Raw genomic sequence first — 12,006 nt, forward strand, 5'->3', positions numbered from 1 at the left:
ATATTATGTATATATATAATGTGTATATATAATGTATGTATGTATAAAATGTATATATATTCTATATACATGTATAAACAAATAGATAGATAATAACAGTGCTCAAATAAAAACATGTTGTAATAATTATCGTATCAAGCATAGCTCATCAACGTTCCTTTTACATCAGTTGGATGAAACAAATGTCTCCGACGGGAGTCGAACCTGCAACCTCTCGCTGTGAAGGCGAGTATTACATCCTTTAGAACACAGAGACCTATAGGATATCGTGCAGTTCTAATCCCCGCACTTTCTCTCATACAACTAACTGAAACGCTATATCGGTATATAATCAAATTGATGAATAACAATAAGAGTTCGAACTCTGCCATAAAAGGAACTTTTCATTGAAGGGCTGCCTGATACGATTATATAACCTTGTTCATATATTATATATATATAAAGAATATGATATAAAAGAAATAACATTCTTCAAAAAGTGACTACTTTGAAGAATAGATTTTACTAAAAAAAAAAAAAAAAACCACACACACACACAAGTAACTCTCTTCTGCGGAAAAGGGTATGATTGTCTCGCGGTGTACTACGCAATTCACTACCAAAAGGACTCCACTAGAAATAATCAAAATTATTGTGTTACCCTTGGGATTCACATCGAACTCTTATCCTATCCTACCCTAGATAAAAACTGAAAAAAATTCAAATGTTACTGTAAAAACCTATTCAAATTTACTTAAGGCGATTATCTTAATCTACATTCATTAGATTGATTACCCAATTAATTGCGGGGTATAGAGCTGTAGGCCTAGCGGTGAAATTACGCAAGTCGCAGAGTGACTCCGAGAGTGAAACGGGAAGCGGGTATGACCGTCAATACTATGTTTCCGTGTGCTACAGAAACATAGAAGTATGGCTAATCGTTTGTTGTTTACTATATAAAAAAAATGAAAACAAGGACAACTGACGTTCACGTTCGTTGATCAATTGGAAAACGAAACAAACGTGACAAAAAAATGAGAAAATTTGAAAACAGGGGCAAATAGAGGAACCTTAGATTGACTTGTCAAAATTAGCTGATAACACCGTAGGCCACTTCTAGACATCAACATCTCCATCATCATCATTGCAAAACGTACAGTTGGCGTCGACATCATTCCATGTTTTCCATTCCTGTTTCAAAGTCACAAGCTATGATCACATTTTATCATAATTTTGAAATTATTTAATATGTATTTGGGCGATGTTTTAATATTTGGCTTTGCCATTAAGAAATATTTAATTTTTTTTTTTTTGTAGTTGCATTAGCTGGTACGGGAAAGACTTTATAAGAATGTAAATGGAAAATGTATGACGAACACACTTAAAGTTAAACAGATGTTCGATTATTAATTATTCGAATGCATGTGAGAGGACAATGATTGATTGTATAAATTCTGCATTTTCATTTCAGTGAAAGGGGGCTAGAGTATGGGCGGTAACGGGCCTCGGTGGCAACATTCATGGGATAGCAAAAACCGTATGTTACAAGGCGGGTGAAAAAGGTCGGGGTAAAAAAAATGCCGGGGGAAACGGGCCTGTTGGTAAATGGAAACGCGATCTATCTTTGTACAGAAATATAATGTTGCTGTCGTTAGCAATATTTGCAAATTTCTTTTCAATCGTTTTAAATGCTTTCTTAAATAATACATATTTAAACTATACTCTATAGTATGCATATAGGCCTAACCCACTAGTTATTCAGGCTATGGACAATTATTGTTGTATTTTGAGTATATTCTGACAATAAATTATTATCTCACTGAACTGTTTCTATCCGATACGATATTTAACTGCTGGTGATCTGATATTGACAGCCATTAAGTACGCTGACTTATGAGTGCTTTGACAATCAGCCACATGACGGCTCATCACCGAGCTGGTTTACTTGAATGATTAATGCCGTGACATCTACATGTCCGATTGTTGTACCCACTAAGACGAATTTTTCCTGCCAGCGAATTTGAGAGAACGATACGCGTTATACGTTATTCAATGTCCAAGTCCAACCAATATGCTGTGACGATTATTATGTAAGGTTCATCTATTTTTATATACGCAGTTAAGACTCAAGAGTAACTTTGACTTAATGTTTGCAAACATGCAGGAAAATGATGTTGTTAGATTGTAGACAAAGTTCTTTAAGATACACTTGGGCCAAATGGATTTTGAATTCTGAAGAGCCCATTGGAATTAAACATTTGATACGATTGAGAAATTCTGGTTGATGTATCTTTGATAGTCAGTGTTGAAATAGGTCTGCATTAATGAGTTTAGCGTTTGATACTTGCATATTTAAAAGGAGGTCAAAATTGTTCAATGATGTAGAAATACTTCAAGTAGAAGAGATGAAGATGTTAACGTGGAGCAGCTAATGGGTAATCCAAACTCGAAAAATACGATGGTGCAACGGTGACTCCAGCTTCTACATCGCCTCAAGTAGTGCATGGCCTGAAATTGGCTAATAAACGAGATACAATTAGTGATGTCAAGATTTCATTGCAATGGACACATAAATGAGAAAGAAAGAAGTATTACCAATGATATGTAGCAATTGGTCAATATTGATAGAGAAGATAGAATCTAATGATTACGATGTTGTAATGATAGTCCTAATCTGTAATATATATCTTATTAAAAATTAAGAATTACTTCCCTGTAAACCTTTAATTCCTTGTAAATAATTTAGTAGACCTTTTCATCTGGCTTAACATGTATTAAAAATAAACACTATCTGCAAAAACCTTAAATTAATCAATGGTTCATTTAAACGGATCAAGTAAGTTAAAAACTTCAAAGGAAGCACAGATCAAAACAATAAGTAAGCCTTCTACTATTTGTAAGTGCCCCTTAAAATGACCTCGACCTAGATTTGTTTATGTATTCAGTTTGAGTCTTTCAATAGATTCTATATAAATCTTGATTTATTTGTTTATTTTATTTATTTTTATATTTATTTTTTTCAGTTTCAGAATTTAGGGTTTCTGTTTCTATGTGTCTGTTATAAACTGAAATAAATAAAAAAAAATGATTTTATATAAAATGAGGACAGATATTTTTTTGTTGTGATTAATTGAAGGCTAATAATAAACTCAAATAAACAAAGTAAGAAATTCAACTGAATTATAGTTCGTTACCAGGACTTAATATTTACAGGGATGATTGATACAATCTGATCTTCAATAAGGTGAATAGTTGCTGTACATACAGTGTAATCGTTGATGAATACGAATTAGAATATGCAGAACATTCAATATAGACCTATCATTTGATTTGCTTTAAATGTGTTACTTTTCTTTCTTAATCAATATTGTTAAATATGCGATAGATGCTGTACCGTACATATCAGCAATGACTTTAGCTTCGTCCAATCTATCATTGTCTAATCGAAAAATATGTCCCACATCATAAAATATTAAACCACATGCAATTTGAAATTGTAATTTGAAAAATCAATAGTCCTTAATAAAACTTTCAAAAAAAAAAAAAAAAAATTAGAAACAAAAATAAGTCCAGACCGAAATGTAGAGATATTTTTCTTATGTCTTCAAGGTTTGAATCAACATTCAGTGTTACATAAGAAGGGCAAAGAAAATTAGATTCTGGCAAATCAAACCAGTGGTCTTCTTTGGTGTAACATTTCGACACTACCAACTGATACTCATGTTTGACGTTCTGTTGTCCCTTGTTATGTAATTCAGTTATTAAGCCTTACCTGTAAAGTGAAGTTTGATGAAAGTTCTACCCAGCTCTATAAGATCAGCAAAAGCACTTCGGAGGTAGGGTTACGGCTCTCTTATGGTAACACGTCTGAAGTTACTTCGCTTATGATATGGTAAAATTAGTTATTTAACGAATGGATGTTGCCTTGTTATAAATTTTTGCTGCTGATTTTATTATGTAGACTGAGAATACATTTTGGCAATCCTTAAATGCACGTAACCCAAAACGCAACCTTAATTGCACACCGTATCTTATAATATGGTTCATAACAATCTTCCATTTTCAGCAGGTTGTGGTGCAATCAATAGTTTATTTTATGACGCGTTCTCTCACAGATGACGCGTTGGATCACGAGCAAGCGTTGAGAGCTATAACTAAACTTCCACTCTTTAGATTTAGATTGCACAATCAGTTTTCTGCCTTTGTGGGTCATTTCAATTAACTCAATCAAGTGAAAACAAATTCATGGGCCTAATGATAGTTCACAAAGCAGCCGGTTCTTAAAATTATTTACCAGATAATCCCGACTACTCCAATTTATCAGTGAATTATCACAGATTGTAGACGAAGTCATTACATCTCACGATTAATGGATATCTCTTTTCTATCAAAAACGTAACGTGAATAAATTGACAACAATTTGAATTATCAGAAGAGCTAGACAACAAATAAGGGAGATCAACATTATCTTTGAAATGGAGTTGTATTTTGGTGGTTATGACTCAAGAAAATATCTCATAACCAACAAAGTTTCCAAACACAAAGTCAAAACACGTTATTTTGTACAATACATGCAAAAACTATAACATTTTCGAATTCCTCCCTTCTGGTGCCCAGATATTTCAACAAAAACGAATTGAAATATCTGCTTACGCGAAGGGAGTGAGGAAGTCTAAAATAAATGGTCTCTTTGAAAAGAAATATTTAATCTGTAGGGACCTCTTAAGGTCTTGTATAAGATCATAAACATTTGGTTTTGTACTACAAATTTGGAAATAGGCCTATAGTATTTGGTAAAAATTGAAAACAAAGTTTTCTAACAAGAGCAACTAACAAAGTTAGCGTTAATGAAAAATCGCATTTTAATTTTTACTATCTGTTTAATTTTATTCCGTTTAAATATTAATCTAAATAGTATCACAGTATATGTCTGCGGAGTAAAGTCTGAAGAAAGACGCCGATTTATCGTCTCTCTTTTAATTGATAATCCTATTGTACGTGCGCGCATACAAAATGTAATCCCGAGGCAATCTCCAATCTGAGCGGTTCACAGCGAAACGGTTACACGCGCCGAGGTGCTAAAACAATAATTGTTTTTTCTTACCAAAGTCGGTGATCCATGAAAGTTGAAATCGATAACTCTTATCGAATTCCATTATCATGTCGACTGTAATTATTATATGACAACATCTACGACCAAATTGTAAGTATACCGGTACATACAGTGAACTTCAGTACTTATTTTTGACGTCGATTATCACCATGTTCTCAAGAGAATAGAATAATGGAATTGATAGTGAATTAAGAAAACTCACTTAGAAATTTATGTAGGCCCTACTCTAAAGTCTTGATAGGCCTATGTAATTAAAATTTAATTATACAATTATTAATTTATTGTGTAACTTGATTAATTGAAAGGTAGGCTGCTAGGACACACCATGAGAAACGATGCTCCTTTCACAAATTTTATAATGAATAATGGCAACCAATGCCAATAGGTCTAACACATCACACTTGCGCGAATGTTCGTTTTTCAGTTTCTGTCATTTCAAACGAATATACATGTTGCCCTCCATAAATCCTTGTTGATTGATTGATTCATTCATTCATAGAATTCATTAGAGAGCAATTTAAATGTACGATACATAATATGAACAGTATAACATCAACAACGACCACTGAACACACCCTGAGGGAAAAAAGAATCTCGATAACTTCCGGCGGGAAAATTTTGACTAATGCCACAGAGACAGTTACATCATTGTTTGGTAACATTATTGTGACATTAGATCTGCATAGTGTAATATATTTATACTTTTAAATGACAAAATGTCTCTTACTGTGCCTAGGCCTTACATAATTTAATTCCTGAAACCACTAACTAGTAATAGTACAAATTTGTAAAACCATGGATAAGGAACACATTTTAACACATTTATTTAGGAATTATGTTGTTTATGAAGTAACAGTATTTAGAAGATTGTGAAATATCGTGTGGGTACAGAATAATATGGCAGTGGAGGTAGTCTGGCGCAGTGTAAACGGTTTGGTTTCCCAACTCATAGCTTAACGCTACAGTACTTGAAACTGTGAGGTTGAACTCCAGCCCATATGGCTCGGCAAGGATTAACAGAATATGGCTTAGCATTGGAAAGGACATGATGTCGTAGTAGGCCTAATAGTGATGATGATAATATTAATAATAAAAATAATACTAGTTATTATTATATTTATAGCTCATTTTGCAAAGTTTATAATATGCTGATCAATGCGCTTAGCACTAAATCATAACATTCGTCAGCACAGATTCAAACCTGATTGATGGAGCTCTGAGAGGTTTCTGATCTTGTTTGAGCGATTATGTATTATACATTGTAAATCACTATAATGAGTTACGATGTGTATTAACTCATGTTACATGCACATCTGACTTTACCTTTGACATCGACAAATTAATATTTTCAGGGTAGGCTTTAGCATTTGAAAGGCTATTGAGTGGTACCTCAATCACTAGTCATACTCATAATTGACCGTTATTTTTGTCATTTTATTATCAGGGCTGCAACTGGCCTTCGGGTTCAGCTGGAAGGGTCACTCTCTTTAAATAAAGTTGAAATAAATAATAATAAATAAATATTTGAACTTTGTTGTAGTGCACGATCCACATATTACCTACTTTTTATCCCACCACGTTCAGATCAATAGCATTTTCCCATTGTAGCAGTTCTAAATGTTCCAACGCCTACGAAATGTCAAATCTCTAAAAATAATTCCATGATGTATTTCTATATGAAACCTGTACTGGAGAGCGAAAAAATAGGTTTGAGCTTTGCCTCAGAACGCCATACAACCTTTAAAATATATTTTTGCAATTGAGACGTGCATTCACTTAGTTTTTTTACAATTACATTGCTAAAAACACGTTTCGTGATTTTGTATTATATTGAACGTGTGCTTTAGAAATTTATCACAATGGACGATTTACAGTACTGTGATTACAGTCCCTTGATCATACGTATATTCTTTTTATATAATTATAATACATCGAAATGATATTGCACAACCTACAATTCATCATGACTTATTGACGTCTTTACCACCCCAGGCAACAGAATCAGCGTTGTATGCAACTCGCTTATACTGTAGCCTCTCGTAAATACACATAGAATAATAGAAATCATATTATTTGTAAAAGTGAGTCGAAAGCTGCATTTACAAACACATATATAACGTCAGGTAGGGCAAACTTACACCTATACATGTTTCTCCTGATGCAAATCCAGTTATTGTCTATTCCATCACGACAATAACAATTACTATCAACACTGCAGTACCCGCTGCTTACTTGGACTCGAATTCAACCATGGCGCAAGCTCGGTGGTCTAGAGGTATGATGCCAGGCTAGTGATCTGGAGATCGTGGGTTCGAGCCTACCCCAGGACAACTTGCAATTTTTTTTAAAACGTACTGAGTATTCAGTACATTCCCACGTCAGGTGGGCAAAATTACACCTATACATGTTTCTCCTGAAGCATTCCATCACGACAGTAACAATTACTGTTCATACATATAACTTTATGAAATAAACAATGGAGAAGTATTTGTTTCATTGTTACCAAAAGTAAACTAATAAGCATACTACATTTTATGGCGTTGCCCTTCATCAGGTACCACAATACAATACAAATCTCTATTATAATGTTTTCAATATTTTTAGTTTTTATAATGATTTTTTTTTCATCGCTTTTATAGTGATTTTATAATGTACGGTACTTACCCTATGCTCCCTGTTATTGGCGTTTACGCTGTTGGGGTTAAATGAAATAAAATTAAATTAAAATTATTACTAATGATACCATCATCATCATCCCCATCATCATCATAATCATAATCATTAGCATTATTATATTTTATATACTATATTTTTATTATTATTGTTTTAGTTAGTCTTCTTGTTAATTAATGATATTTTTTGTACAAATATTTTCTCATAATTTTATATTCGATGGCGCAATAATAAAAATGAATAAAAAACCGATCTTGGTCTTTGCTATTAAACTTGTCGTTTATATGACATCCGTATGTTTGAATATGTCTTCATTAAATAGGCTATTACACATTACCGTATCCGTACAGACAATAATGTCTTCTTAAGCAATTATAGCCTTTAGTCTCAAAATGAGACCACAGAGAGGTAGGTAAAAAGGATTATTTTTTTTGTTCTATCTAAAAGCAATGTTACTGTCACCTTCATGGTGCGTTAGTTCGAAACTTCGGATTCACATACAGATATAATTTATTGTCATAAGGAAAGCCATATGAAATACATTTACAAACTTGTAATTAAAGAAAAGTACATGAAAACCAATTAAACGTATAATACTATACTACAAAAATAATAACACTGATAGGATATAATTATTATAAGAAATATACAGTAATATATATTTTAAAAAGTATTGGAACAACATTTAACACCTGAGTGGTGAACGATAAATACAGCCAGAACTGCGAAATATGATAAGAATTGTGTGACATGAAATGTAAGACAAGTAAAGCATCTGAGATGTTAATGTCATGTTATCATCTTTTAAAATAGTGATTAAACAGTTTGACTGCATAGGTAAGAATGAGTAGTTTAACCTATTTGTGTTCGCCGTACCTTGGCACACAATATACCAGACTTATTAAATACAATGCGACAATTTATTGGATGTGATACATCATCAGCAACTTTGCTAAGCTTATTTAAATCAGCTTGACATCTACCTATAATTTTAGGCTTCTTTGCCGTTTTGTTTAGTGATTGTCTGTATGTCATAGTGTTCTACTATATATTGTAAACTTTAAAGTTAAAAATGTTCCACAAAGAATTGTTTTTTAAGGAAAAGATTACCTTGTTGTTTCAGATAGTGACAATTTACATGTAGCATTATTTTGTTTATTTCACTTCAATCTTGCATCAACTTAATCGTGTTTGTAGGACTACTTCTTGTGCAGGCACATGCTAAGCCTAACGATAACTCGTAACACTAGATCTACGTGTTTTTCTAGCTTCGATGCGTTAGGAAAACATCTCTCATTTGTATTAATTTGTATCTACTTATAAAAACTACAAATAATTGGCCTGTAAGATAATATACCAGCTTGACAATATTTACATAATTAATTTAAAGAAAGTAATGACGACCTGGTAAGATGAAGGCTTACTTTGCGCATAAAAGTTGATCAATTATCTTCACTTGACTTGGCGCTGATTTCATGTTTTTTCGCATTTGGTATTTCACCAGACTTTAAACATGATGATAAGTACACTTTAATATTTGTCAGTAAGCGACACTCTATCAATACTTGACAACTTAAAATTACTTCGAGCACTTTTTAATACTAAAATAATGGTTTGAATCGAGAAGTCCTGAGTTCTGAGTCCCATGGACGGTCGATTATACCGCACGTAGAACATACGTTTGCCTGGATCACAAGGAAATACAATATGGGATCCAAAGACATAAAATAATTACGCTGTCGCTATATCGTTCAATTTCAATCGTAGCTGTCTCCGATATGCCTTCGATATAATCAGGAAGACTTCCAAATTTGTCCCCGTCAGATCTGAAATGTTTAAATTAGTTAAATCTGCCCCAAGCTTTTTCATAAAATTGTATCCGAGTGTTCCCAATAGCTGTGGGGGACGGAATGTAAAATGGAAACCATGTTTGTGATCAAACTACATCAAAACCACTTAACGAATAAAATTCTGTACGCTGAATGCCAATCACGGCAATAGCTCCGCTGTGTTTTTATATTTGAATACTTTACTATGACTTAGAAGAGCAAATAGGATCTTTAATTGACATTGATTGCAGTAGTTGTTGAATTTGAAAGCACAGCGTAAAATGGGTTTATTCACAACCTTTTCACCATCTCAGAAAGTCAGAACCGTTACCTATCATATTCGCTGCATTTCAGCATAAACGCTGATGGCTGTGGTCACGTAAAACTCTCTTCACGCTACTGTTTACGCTGCAAATATATGTCCACTTCTCAAACGGTGTGATAATAACTAATACAATCGCACGCTTATTGACTATTTGTGACAGGAAGTCTTCTCTTTGCGACACTATTCGTGGGTCAATTCCTATCTCGAGGTGATATGCTAATAATACCTATACACATCCCCGTTAAAGTAATATTGATAAAAAAAATAGTATTCGTTCCACAATCTCACATTCTGAGTTATAGCAGATATAATTAATATCAAACTATTTCTACTCCTCCATGCAAACACTAAATATAACTTGAAAAGTGTAATGTTCACCATTAACTTATGATAAATGGTGGCCGAGGGAAGGGCAACAGTCCCGGTAATTGGAAGTATTGATAATCATATTCAAGGGATAGCCCTACACATAATTAATCACCTGCCCCTTCATGGGTTTACCAAGTACTGGCAAAGATGATTGCTGAATGATTATCACAGACCTTAGAACAATATATACTATAATAATAACGATTATACTACTGCTACTACTACTACTACTACTACTGCTGCTACTGCTGCTGCTGCTGCTGCGGTACTGCTGTTATTGACTGCGACTTCTGCTGCTGCTGATGCTACTGCTGCTGCTTCTGTTACAACTACTTTATACACTACTATAAGATACATTGATAACAATACAAGCTCCGATGAGATTCTAGTAGCCCTAACGGCAGCCCATAAAAATATCTATTAATCAATCAGCCGAATGATTCTAGTGGCCTAGCGGCCGCACATACAGTACAGAAAAGATCTATTAATCAATCAATCAGCAGGGTACACCCCCTCATCGGAGCTAATAAAAATGCTGCTGCACGGGTGCTGGTACTGCTGCTAAAAAGAAGTGCACTTAATCAAAACGGATTGATCCACCCCAAAAAAAATATGATGATTGAAAGTCCGCAATTCAATTTTGATGTTAAGAAAACAAACAAAAACAAATATATAGAAAAACAAAGGAATGGTAAAGTAACGTTCCTAACAAAAGTTGTCACATTATCATATATTGGCAATACTGGTTGAGAGATATTTCGACTTTCATTAGCTATTAACTTTTCTTTTTTTATTTACCTTGAAAATCACACGTCATCCACTATCTTTGATTGTCCATTGCTTACTTGAGTACATCGTAGATGCAATGTGTATTACGACTGACAGGGGTCGTGAAGGGGTAAATTATGTAATCTATATGCATCGTAAGAAAACATTAATCTCCGTCATCAAGTTCAGTCACATTAAAATAAAAATAAATCTGCCACATACGAAAGTGTAATGGTGTACCGTAATTAATTAACCAACACGGAGCGCATGCTTAGTTTCATTTGAACCATTCCCCTCGGACAAGTTAAGCCTCCCTACCGACAGAGTTCATCGAACAGTCGGGGGAAAAATAAGCCTACACCAAACCAAAACATGTCTTACAAAGTCGTAGAGTACCATTTCCGGCCATCCAGAGGTCCCAATTAAAAATAAAATCTCAAATTCGCCTCGTCGGTCAGCTTAGCCCCTCCCCCTACCTAAAAATGTATATAGCCGCCACTGCCTCCGTCAGTTAGAACGTTAAGCCATGGTGTTACGTTTACAATGGTGATCTGCTTTATCTAATTTGATTTTGATTTGTCTTACATCATATTATAAACATGAATATAGTCAAGAAAAAACACCAAAAAGAGCCTGAAAGTACAAGGTATGTTCTCTAATCTTAACACAAGATCAATTTTCCTGGAGGTTTCCCCTATAGGCGGATTCAAAGAGGAGGGACAAGCCGGCCCGCCCTACGCCTTAAATCTTTAAAAAAAATGCGAAAAAGAAAAGCCTCAACCATGTTAATCACTTCATACAGTATCTGTAACATTTTTTAACCGATAATTGTGGATATCCATCGCTAGTCAGCGACAAAAATAGGCTCAGTATTAATATGCTTAAAATGCTCTGTTTACGAAGATAATCCATGGCGGATCCAGAAATTTGAAATAGAGAGGGGGGGGGGG

This window comes from Anneissia japonica, unplaced genomic scaffold (assembly GCF_011630105.1).
Source record: "Anneissia japonica isolate Jap-2015-1 unplaced genomic scaffold, ASM1163010v1 scaffold585_len4108843_cov191, whole genome shotgun sequence".
Taxonomy (NCBI): domain Eukaryota; kingdom Metazoa; phylum Echinodermata; class Crinoidea; order Comatulida; family Comatulidae; genus Anneissia; species Anneissia japonica.